The sequence below is a fragment of the Vombatus ursinus genome, unplaced genomic scaffold, assembly GCF_900497805.2.
Source record: "Vombatus ursinus unplaced genomic scaffold, bare-nosed wombat genome assembly UNPS02010284.1, whole genome shotgun sequence".
NCBI lineage: Eukaryota > Metazoa > Chordata > Mammalia > Diprotodontia > Vombatidae > Vombatus > Vombatus ursinus.
Window position 1 is genome coordinate 9,099,038 of NW_020950062.1, and position 13,039 is coordinate 9,112,076.

Here is a 13,039-nt window from a genome sequence, read left to right on the forward strand (position 1 = left end):
TCCTTCCTTCCTTCCTTCCTTCCTTCCTTCCTTCCTTCCTTCCTTCCATCCTTCCTTCCTTCCTCTTACTTTTTTAAACATGGCTAATATAGAAATTGTTCTGCATTAGTATACATATTTGTAATAGGTGAGAGAGAATTTGGATCTGACTTAAAAAAAGAATAAAAAAAGTCTGTGCTTTTAGAAAAATAAATTAATTAAGGTTTAAAAAGAAAGTCCTCAACTTCCCTACTTATAAAATGAGCAAGTTGCACTAGATGATCTCTATGGTCCCATCCAGCTCTTAATTCTATGATCCTAAGTTCCCATTGACCTTCAAATTATAGCTGTGTAAAGTTCACTTTTCTAAGAGTCACATGGAAACTTATGTTTATATGTCAAACTGGAAAGTTCTGAGGAATAGTCATCATGCAGTTCTTAAAAGTGATCTACAAATATTTGACATAAGTAATTGCAGTTACAGTGAGTTCATAAGGCCTTATGTTAGGAGGAAATTAAGACTATGCCAGGGCTATTTGTTTTGTGCCATTGTAGGATTCCTGTGCCCAGACTTCAGGATTTATATTTTTAACAATTTGCCTGTGAAATACCTGACTAATTACTTTATCCTTTTTGAACCTTGAAAATTCAATGAAAACTATTTAATTAGTGCATGATGTGTACTTAGCATCAGATGGGATACAAAAGAAAGAGTAATATATGATTGTTGTCCCTAAAGAATTTATAATCTCACTGCGGATGCAAGATGTATGAAAATCTTCATATTTAAATATCAAACTATTATAGAAGTAATAGCAATTGCAACTAGCATTTATATAACTTTTTAAGGTTTGCAAAAAGCTTTATAAATATCATTTCATTTTGCACTTACAACCCAGTGAGGTAGATGCTATTATTATCTCCATTTTACAGATGAGAAAACTGAGGCTGGTAGAGGTCCAGTAATGTGCCTAGAGTCACAGAGCTAGAAAGAATTTGAGGAAGATTTGGACCCAGGTCTTCCTGACTCCATATTTGGCTCTCTATCCACCGAGCTACCTAAAATCTTTTATTGTATGATTAGATATGGATTAATGTTCCTTTTTTTTTCTTTTATCAAGATCTATAAGTTCATTGATGTTGGGAACATCCAGCATGGAAACTCCTTCCATTGAGGGGAACCTGCAGTTCTTCTATAACTTAAGATCATAGATTTAGAACTAAAAGACTATCTAGTTCAATCTCCTCATTTTACAAAAGAGAAAACTGAGACCCAAAGAGATGAAGTGACTTACCCAAGGTCACATGGACAATAAGAGAGCCAGAATTCAAAAGTAGTGCCTCTAATTAAAAGTTTATTTCAATAGTCTTACAATTGGTCTCCTTGCCTCTGGTTTCTCCCCTCTTCCACCCATATTCCACACAACTGCCAGAACGATATTCCTAAAGCCTGATTCTATTACTCGTCTTACTGCTCAAGAAACTTCACTGGCTCCCTCTTACCTTTAAGATAATTTCAAGCTTTTCTCCTTGGCATCTAAAACCTTTCACAATACGCTTCCAACACATAATTTCAGATTTCACATTACTCCACAGTAGTCTTTAAAATCCAGACAAGTTAGAGTAATTGTTATTTCCCATACATGCCATTCCACCCCTTGGCCCTGAGCTTTGGCACAGGCTGTCTTCCATGCCTGGAATGCTCTACTTCTCTTCCTGACTTTTGTGTCTTAGAATTCCTAGCTCCTTTTAAGACAGATCTCACATGCCTCCTCCTACCCAAGTCCATTACTGATTCATCTGATGGCTTGTGCCTCCCTCTCCCCAATTACTATACTTTTATTTACTACTTCTTTATCTCTATACATATTTCCATTTGGTAGAATTTAAGTTCATAGCTGTCAGTGACTATTTCATTCAGATATTGTATCCCCAGCAGCTAGCATAGTGTCTGGCACAAAGTAGGTGCTTAATAAATGCTCACTGAATTTAATCATACTGATTGTTATTGAACAGAGCTCTTACCAAGACATTTTATTCATCTTTTTGGTCCTTCATTCCTTTTCTCTTTTCTGTCATCAGAACATTAAGAATCCACACCTTGGGAGATTTTATAAGAGTTTGACCAAGATATGCTGTGGTCAGTAAGCAGTCAATCAAAAAGCATTTATTAAGTGCTTACTTTGTGCCAAGCACTATTGCTGAGCACCGAGGAAATACAAAGAAAGGCAAACAGTCTCTGTCGTCAGGAAGTGTATATTCTAATGGGGAAGACAACATGTAAATCAGTACGTACGTATACTGGCAGGTAATCTGAAAGGGGAGACATTATTTGTCAAGTAGGGGGTCAAGGAAAAGCTTCCTACAGAAGGTAAACTTTGAGCTAAGTCTTCAAGAAGGCCAGAGGTGGAGTGAAAGGACAGAACATTCTAGGCAAGAGGGAGTGCCAAGGCACACAGACTAGAGATAGTCATGTTCAAGGAACTGCAAGTCAGCCAGTGTAGATAGATTGTATAAGGTGTGGAGGGAAACAAAGTAACAGATAATACCAGAAAGGCAGGAAGGGACCTGATTGTGAATAGATTTTAAAGCCAAATAGAATTTATATTTGATCCTGATGGTAATATAGAGCCTTGGAGGTGGTGTGTGTGTGCGTGTGTGTGTGTGTGTGTGTGTGTGTGTGACAGAGAGAGAGAGAGAGAGAGAGAGAGAGAGAGAGAGAGAGAGAGAGAGAGAGAGAGAGAGAGAGAGAGACATATAGTCAAACTCATGCTTTAAAAAAATATGTTAGAAGTTTGGTAGAAAATGTATTGGAATAAGAGAACACTTTAGATAGGAAGACCAATTATAAGGCTATTGCAAAAGTCTGGGCAAAAAGTGATAAGGATTGTTTCCATAATACAGAAAGGGACATAGCTGAGAGATGGCAGGACTTGGCAACAGATTGGATATGGGGGGTGTGCATCATAGAAGGGTGAAGGATGACATTGAGGTTGTAAGCTTGAGAGACTGCGTAATACCTTGAAACTGTTCAGGTTGAAAGTAATATGATTCTTGTCATGCAGTATTAGGTTTAGATCCTGTTTCTGATGTTCTAATCTCACCAATGAGGCAGTAATTGAGGGTTCAGCTCTGAGCAGTGTTTAGATACATGATTCTTCTCTTGTTCCCTTTGGCAGCTCCTTCGAGGTTTCTAGAATTATAGAATCTCAGAATTGGGGGGAATCTTAGAGTGCATAGGGTCCATCCCTCTTTCTGATATATGAATCTACTATATAGCAAGCTGACAAATAGGCATTTTGTCTTTGACTAGCATTTGCAGTGAAAGTGAACTCTCTTATGAGACAGCTAATTCCATTTTGGGACTGTTGTAGTTGTTAGGAATTTTTTCCTCACATTTTGGCCCTAAATCTTCCATCAATTTTCAAGCATTAGTTATATAAATAATAGTTACTTTATCACCATCATTATTATTGACTCTCCTCTCTAGAGGTGTCAGTCAGTCAATCAACAAGTGTTTATTAAGTATTTACTATGTACCAGGAGCAAGTTCTAAACTCTGGGACGCACAGACACACAAAACCAAAAACACTTTCTGCCTTGTAAGGAGCTTAGAGACAACGTGGACGTAAGTAGATATACATATATAAGCTGAATGCTTATATGAACAAAATAGACAGAATGTAACCTTAGAAAGAATGACCCCACCAGTCAGGGTAGACGAGGAAGAGTGTCCTCCCAAAAGAGGCTGAGTCTTGAAGGAAACCAGGGATTCAGGTGGGGAGGAAGAGCATTCCAGTCATTGGAGTCAGCCAGTTATAGACATGGAGACTGGGGATGGAATACAGTATAGGAGAAACAGCATATAGGCCAGTATCTCAGGATCATAGGAGATTATGGAGGAAAGTATTATATAAAACAGTTATCTACAAATAACAAGCCTAATCCCTCTTCCATCTGACAGCCCTTAAACTATTTGGTGATACTGGAATGTTCTCTCTCCTCACCTGAAACCATTGCTATGCATGGTCTTGTGATACAATTTGAACAGGTTACAGTGAAATATTATAAAAATAAATTCCAGTGTAGATTTCATTGTTATGCATTATTAGAGACATCCTCTAAGATACAAATGTTCTGTGTGGATTATGGACTGGAGTGAGAAGAAACTCGAGATGGGGCAAGGAAGTTAGGACATTCTAGCAACAGCATAAGTGAAAGTAAGGCTTGTGTGAGCTGGGCTAGATGCAGGGGGAATAAAAGTAGCTGGTTATACTGAGACATATAGTGGAGGTTGGGTCTTATTGACATTTTACTATCAAGAATGAGTTTATTGGGTCATTTCCAGTAGTTTGGTGGGAAGTTGGCAGAATGAAATCAGATAATACATACAAGTTTATAGAGGTATACCAGGGATTCTTATTCGATTTCTTGGTCACAAATTCCTTCACCAGTTTGGTGAAGCCAAAGGACACTTCAGAATATTTTCAGATACATTAAACTATGTAGGATTACAAAGGAGACAAATTAGGTTGAAATATAGTTTTCAAAATATTAAGAGCAATATCAAGTCCACAGATCTTAGCTTAAATGCCCTAGAAGTAGGGAAATAGATTTAAGAAACTTGAGATGCAAAGGACTTGGGAACTCTCAGTTAGGGCCCTGACTCCATGAACAGCTGCAGCCTTCATGCCCCCTTCTCCACCAAGACCCATGAGCATCTTGGTCTCCAACACACTGATGATCCCATTGGCCCCTGTCCTGGTTAAACTACACATTGAATATTGCTTTTGGTTCTGGCATCATTAAAAATAGTTTATGGACATCTTTTGTTTTTAAATCAATTATATTGTCTATTCTATTATTACCCTTTCTTCTTCCAGAGATCCATTTCTTATAATAGTAAAAAAGAGAAAAAAAGTCAGTACAAAGCTAACCAAGAAATAGAAAAGGCCCAACAACACATCCATGGTCTCCCTCCTCTGAAGGAAAGGAAAGTAAGTACTTTTTCCATATTTTTTTTTTCACTAAGGACAGGCATAGTCATAATTTCATAACACTTGGTTTCAAATATTTTGTCTTTATTGTTATTAATTTTCCTTTGTTGTAGCCATTGTGTATATTATATTCCTGGTTGATTCACTTTGTATTGGTTCACATATATTTCTATATTTTTTCTGTATTCATCATTTCATATAGCACAGTAATAGTCAATTGCACTCATGAACAACTAACTTGTTTAGCCATTCCTCCATCAGTGGGCATCTACTTCATTTCCAATTCTTTACTGCTACAAAAAGTGCTGTTCTAATTACTTTGGTGTATATAAGATCTTTCTTTTTGCCATTGGCTTCCTTGGGGTATATGCCTAGCAGTGGAATCTCTGGATTTAGTGGAAATCTCACTTCAAATAATTACCAATCTCTTTCCAGAATAGTTGAATTATTTCACAACTTCACCAATAGTATTTTAGTATGCTCATCTTTCCATAACCCATTCAGCACTGACTATTACTATTTTTGTTATTGTTGCCATTTTGCTGCATGCAAGGTAAAACCTCAGAATTTTGATTTTTATTTATCTTAGAATTGATGATTTGGAGAATTCTTTCTTATGGTGGCTAATAGTTTTTGATTCTTCTTTTGATAACTGTTGGTTCATATCCTTTGACCACGTATTTATTATGGAATAGTTTTTGATAATATATCTATATCAGCTGCCTATATAGCTGAGATATTATTAGAAATGCACTTTATGTATATTTTATTATAAAGTGTTTACTCAGTCAAATATGCTTCTTCTTATCCCAATGCATTAATTTTAATTGTTCAGAATCTTATCAATGCAATTAAAAGTATCTACTTAATATTTTGCAGTTTCTCTATTGATTGTTTGGTTAAGAATTCATGCCCTAACCAGAGCAATGAGAGGTAATTGCTCTGGTTCGTTTCTAATTGTCTTTTATGATATCAATCAATCAATCAAAAACATTTACTATATGTTCACTATGTGCTAGTCACTGTGCTAAATGCTGGGTTTAGGAAGAAAAAAGAGAAGAGAATAAGCATTGATATAGCATTTACCATGTGCCAGCACTGTGCTTAGTGCTTTTTTTTTTTTTTAACAAACATTAGCTAATAGTCACTTCCTTGAAGGTTCTTACTTTCTAAAGGTGAAGACAATATATACATACATTGGTACACACAAAATATATAAAGTGTAAATTGAAGGTAGTCTTAGAGGGATGTGTGGTAGAAGTTGGAGAGACTGGCAAAGATGATGATGAGCAAGAGATGATGCTTGAGTTGTACCTTAAAGAAAGATAGAGATTCTAAAAGATGGATGTTAGTAAAGAGCTTCCCAGTCATGGGAGATAGCCTGTACAAAGGTCATAAGATGGGAAATAGAGCACTACATGTGAAGAACAGCAAGTAGCCCAATATTGTTAGATTTAGGCCACAGTGTTCTGAGGAGACTTATGTTAAAAAAAAAAAAGACTGGGACATTAAGAAGGAGTCAGGTTGTAAAGAGTTTTATATACCAAACAAAGAGCTTAAATTAACAAAATCTAATAATTGTTACTGGATATTGCTCCAGTCATTTACATTGTTCTTTATTTCTTTAACGAACATTTTATAGCTGTATATTTGGAGGCATTTGGCAGATTGACTCCTAGAAAATGTAAGCATTTTGAAGTCATTTAAATGGCATTTCCCTTCCTATTATTCACTTCTGAATTTTGTTATAGAGATGCTCTTGATTTTTTTGGATTTGTTTTGTATCTTGCGACTCTACTGAAAATGTTGTTTAATTAATTCATTTGCTAATTCCCTAGAAAATTTCTAAGTTACCTCAGCAGCAAATATGAAGGTTTTTTTCTCCTGTCCTTTGATTAGCTTAATGGTTTCATTTTCATTCTCTTTCATTATTGCTTTCTCTTCTATTATTTTATTATTGCTAGCATTTCTAGAATAATGTGAAATAAAAATGGAGAAAGAGGGCGCACTTGCTTTAATCCTGTATTTATTGAGAAAGCTTCTAGTGTTTCCCCATTGCATATTGTGCTAACTTTTTGTTGAAGATTTATACTTATTGTACTTTAAAAAGGTCCTTCTATGTCCATGGAGGCAGCTAGATAGCTCAGTGGATAAAGTACTAGGCCAAGAGCCAGGAAAACCTGAGTTCAAATCCAGCCTCAGACACTCATTAGCTTTGTGAACCTAGGTAAGTCACTTAACCTCTATTTGCCTAATTCACTGGAGAAGGAAATAGCAAACAACTTCATTATCTTTGCCAAGAAAATCCCAAGTGGGGGCACAAAGAGTCAGACATGCCTGAATAACTGAACAAGAAGTCCATAATTGTAGTGAAAGGCTTAGAAAAAATCTATTAATATAATCATGTGTTTTTTGATGATTTTGTTCTATCATGATTAATTATGTTGTTTTCCTAATGTTGATCCATCCTTTGTCCCTGGTATAAATCCAACTTGATCATCATAAATTTTTTTTGGATAAATTGCTGTAATTTTTTGCCGGAATTTTACATAAGAATTTTGAATTGATGTTCATTGATGATATTAGCCTAGAGTTCTCTTTCTTTTCTTTGTCCTTCTCATCTTTAGATATTAGGTCTATTTTTATCTCATCAAATGATTTTTAGGGTAGTGCAGTTTCTCAATTTTGAAAATAATCTGTATAATTTATGAATGAATAATTCTCCTACAAATCTAACTATACTAAGATAATCCCCACTCTCCCATCCCCCTTGGTAGTTCAGTTTCTTTTTTTTTTTTGATACCTAATTTGTTAAATTTTCTATTTGGTGTTTTGTTAATTTGGATATTTTATATTTTTCTAGATAATCTATTTTTTGAAATTTTTGTTTTTGTGGAACATAACTACATGCTGTAGGTTATGGGCATTCTTTTTTTCTCTTCTATATTTTGATTTTACTATGTTTACCTTTTGTTTCATTAATTTGATTTAATTCCCTCTGCTTTATAATCAGGTTGGTTACAAGCTTAGACTTTATTAGACTTTTCAAAGAATGAGCTTTTAGTTTTATCTTTCAGTTTTAATTTTCTTGATTTCTAATTCATCTATTTGTTCTCTAATTTTCAATATTTCCTCTTTTATCCCTGGGTATCATTGACAAATTGACATTGACAGGACATTGGGGAAGGACATTGACAAATTGAAGACTATTTAGAAGAATATTATTTGTTATCTCCTCTGTTATTCAAAGGAAGCTAGAAGCCATGTGTGCTCTCTGTCTGTCTGTCTGTCTCTATATATATCTATATATATACATACATATATACATGTATGTGTATATGTATGTAAATGATGAGTTGAAGGAGCTTGTATTTTTTTAAGCTGGAGAAGAGGTTTGGAGATTTAAGGGAATGATGGCTGTCTCTAAGTATTTGAAGGGTCATCATTTTGGTTAGAAGTTGCAAAGAAGAACATTTCTGACTTGTTAAAAAGAAAATACCTCTAAAAACTAGCACTTCTCAAAGTGGGATGGATAACCTTGGATGGTAGTGATTTACTCATCAATGGTAGCATTTCTATAGAGGTTGGATGAACATTTGTTGGACATGTTATATTGATACTCAGGTTTAGGTTGGACTAGATGGCTTCTTAGATCCCTTCCAACAATAAGAATATGATATTCTGAGAAGACTTGATCTTAATCCTCAACAAGCTTTCCTCTGTGTATCCCAGATTTCAGAACTGTTCCTGGTACATAGTAAATGTTTAATAATTACTTGTTGATTGATTCACTGACATTTGTAGAGAGGAAAGTAAATAATAATGATGATGATAAAATATAATAACTATCATTTATATAATTAATATTTGGAAACTGATAGAAGATTTAGAGTCAAAATATGAAGAAAAATTCCTTAACAATTAGAACAGTCACAAAATGGAATTGGTTTTCTCATAAGAGAGTTCCCTTTCACTGGAAATGCTAGTCAAAGAAAAAATGCCTATTTGTCAGTTTGATACATGGTGAATTCATATACCATGATCTTAGCCTACACAACCAATGTAAGGAGGCTGTTCCCCCAACATGATAGATCAACACAGAATTACATGCATGTACCAGTCTTCTTATAAATAGATCTCTAGCATCTCCTTTATGGATGCCTCCAACTTAGCTAATTAGAGTTTGTGCCAAAGTCCTGTTACACTTAGTTAATTTTTTTTCACTCTGTACAATATTGCTCTTGGTCAATTTGCTTTTAATCTAGAAGAGAGATTAAAGCCAAGTGTATTGGTAACAATTTTACAAGCCAATATGATAAACAGAAGCACAAAGAAAATATGTGTGTAGAGAAGGGAGTTATCATTTCCACTTGGGAGGGATTAAGGGAGTTTTCAAGATGGTAGTTGTTTTTCTAACACGTCTTGACAAATTAGTTGGACCTCAACAGGAAGAGAAAGGACATAGAGTATTCCAGGCAGAGGCAATGGCCTTAACAAAATTTTGGAGGGGTGAAAGAGAATGGTATTTTCAGACAAAAGGAAGTGTTTGATCTTGAATCAAAATTGTACAATGTGTAGATTAATCTAGCAGCAAAGTATAGGAAGAATTAAAGAAAGAAAGACTAGAAATCAAGAGATCATTTAGAACGCTGTTGCAAGTTAATTCAATAGGCAATAGGGAGTCATTGAAGGGTTTCTTTGTTTTGTTTTGTTTTGTTTTAAGAAAGGAATAACATGAGCACAGCTTTGCTTTAAAAAGATGAATTGGGGGTATGATCCTCAAAATCTTATTTTGTTACTGTGATTCTACATGAAAAGATGGATTGCTTTTTCTAGAACTGTGTTTTCCTTTTCACTAAGCATAGAGTCATAAGATTGCATCAGGGTCTCAGAGAAAAATGAAATATTTCACAACGGGTTTGAAAGGCAGCTATTAGAAAATACTAATGATGGATGATTTTCTAGAAAGATATTTCTTCTTTGAATGATGTGGCCTCGAGAAAGCATTCTGCCAGATTTATCTGGTTCCTTTGATATTCTTTAACATGAATGAGAGCACAGAAAGTGTAACTGAGTACTCCTAATGTTTTCATTTGCTCATTCTCTCCCTTTGAGAGTTCACTCATCTTGGTTAGCTTCCCAAGTTTTCTTGGGAACAGAGGCCTATTTAACTTCTTTCCCATATAAAAAGTCTTCAATTTTTTATATATAAAAGAGGATTATTAACATATTAATAATCAACAATTTACAACAATTGATGATATCAATTAATTGTAGTTAATAGCCAAGATATAATTAAATAAATAACAACCAACAATATGTAACAACTAACACTATATTAATAATAAAAATAATAATAGCAATAACTTTATTCTCCTAGTGTTGTCTATTCCTTGGTGGTAAATTTGGCATCTTTGAAACTGTATTAACTTTATTTTATGCCATTAAAATTCTAGTTAGTGCTTCCAGAGACCTGAGTTTCTAAGCAGAGAATCATTTAGGAACTAGGAAAGTGTAAGTCTTTAGACTTCAGAAAAATATATGCTGAACTGGGTTCAATCACTGTTACAGACCTAATTAACAACAATATAATGAACAAGAACTAGACAATCCTGTGAATTATATGGGATTTTAGATTAAAGTATAGTACCCACTCAGGATTCATTCTCCCAACTGCCATTTAAATTGGTAATTATGGTTACCAGGGGATATCATGAGGGGTTCATGAGCACCCATCCAATGTGCTAGCAACAGCTAATCAACCAGTAGTACTTTTTTCACCTCTAGAACATTATATCTGTTGAGTACAGTTTAGCAAGAATGGTAGTTACAAAACAAACCCCTCAAACTGGGGGAGCACTCTCTCCCTTTGCACGCACAAGATCTTTGAGGAGAATGAGCTAAAATATAATATACAAAGGGAGTTAAGCACATTTGTGGAGAACATGTAGTACTTAGGGATTCCTTTAAACTCCTTGCCTGGGGACTTCTTTGCTCTCTTTGTGGCTAAGAAAAGATTATAATACAAATCTAACATGGGAAAACAAATCTGTAGACCTTGGCCACTGTTTTCCAAGGGAAGATTTGGGGAAGGTGATTACTGTAACCTTACGGGAAGCAAGCTGTCAAAGTCTAAGTTTAATTAATAGATTTGGGCCATTTTTTAGTTTTAAATTAGTCAATATGGATTTAATGCTGTTTTTACAGATAAGGTATATATTTAATAATAGATAAGCAAGTAGAAATCATAGTGAATAGCTAGTGGCTAAAGTAGCAAATCCCACTGACTTTGTTATTAAGGGCTTCGCTTAACATGACAGAGATCACCTTATAATCATTTGGATAGTTTCTTTTTAGTGGTCCATGAATAATTAAAAGTAAACTCTCAGGAGATCTTAGACAGTTAAAAATGTGGAAGAGCAGGAGCTGGATATGACAGTTAGTAGTTTAAGCCCTGACTATTTTAGGATGAGTTATACAAACAGAAATAGTCTCAGAGTGACTAGGTGATCAATAAATGCAATATTTATTGAATAAATTAGTATAAAATTATATTTTCCTTCTGAAATTGACTGTAAAATTTGGGCTGGGTCTTGTGAAAATCAAGGATGTGAAACTAGAATCATTAATTCTCACAAATATTTTATTACTCTTAAATTCATGCCTTGTCTTGTGTAGTATTTTACGTATTTTTGCACCTGACTTATCAAAGTATAAACTCAGTGAGGGCAAGTCCATGAGCTCAGAAATGACAAGATCTGAGCTTTGGCATTTTAAGAGAAGTTAGAGTTACTAGTTAAAACCTGCTATTTCATAAATGAAGATTTGAGGCCAGAGGTTAAATGACTTTGTCAGCTCTCAGAGTACACAGGTATTAATTGGCCAACTCATGGTGTGAATCTCTGTCATTCCCTCTATACCCAACTTGATTTACAATTCAACAAGTATTTTTCAGTGTCTGCTATATACAGGCTGGGGCAAAAGAGACGTCTCAAGGACCTTACACTCCTCTAAATGTAAGCATTTAAGAATTTTTTTTTTAAATTTTGGTTGAATGAATGAATGATACCCAATAATAAATAATAATGCAATATAATCAACTTTTCATTACACTGTTGTGTGCTATATATGATTAATTTTCTTTTTAAACCCTGTACTGGCTGCCAATTTTTCCAACACATCGCTAGATTGGTTCCCTCCTGGGATCAGCTGGTATGTGTTCTGGGAATACAGATTGGTTTTAATGTCAAATGAGATAATACTTGTAAATTTTGCTTTACAAACCTTAAAGAACTATATAAATGTTAGCTCTCCTTATTCCTTTTAGATGCAGCTCAAGTACTGTCTTAGACATGAAGCCTTTCCTGATCCCTCTAACTGCTAGCATCTCCCCTCATAAACTACTTTATACATATTTGTACAGTTTATGCTGCTGTGTATTGTTGTTTGGCCCTCACTTTTGAAGAGGACCAATGACATCATGGGTGATGTCTTAGCTTGCCTGTGAATTGGATTTAAGTGAGGCAGAGTTGCATGAAGTCATCAGTCTCACTCTTTCTCCCTGAGTCATCAAAGTCCAGTGGCAGGACAAAAGTCAGTATGACTGGTGATGGCCTGGGATACAGTGGATGACCTTGGCATATTTGATGTCAGACCAGGCTCTAAGCGCTCCACAGTGTCGGCTTCAGCTGCCTACTTGACTGTTTGAACAAATCGTTCTCATCCGCCCATTATGCTAGTGAAAGTCTTCATATGCTTGGGGTAGACATCTCCCTAACTCATAGACAGGTTTAAGGCTGCTGGTTCCCCTCCATCTAGTTTAGCCCATCTGTCAAGATAGTTTACTGAGATTTGGCCCCTGTGCATGCTACAGCTTCTAGGAGCCACAGGTGAGAGTTGAGTGAATCAGGTACTGTATATATTCACACACATGTATATCCAGTATGTATGTATGTATGTATGTATGTATGTATGTATTTATGTATGTATGTATGTATGTATGTATGTATCTATCTATCTATCTATCTATCTATCTATCTATCTATCTATCTATCTATCTATCT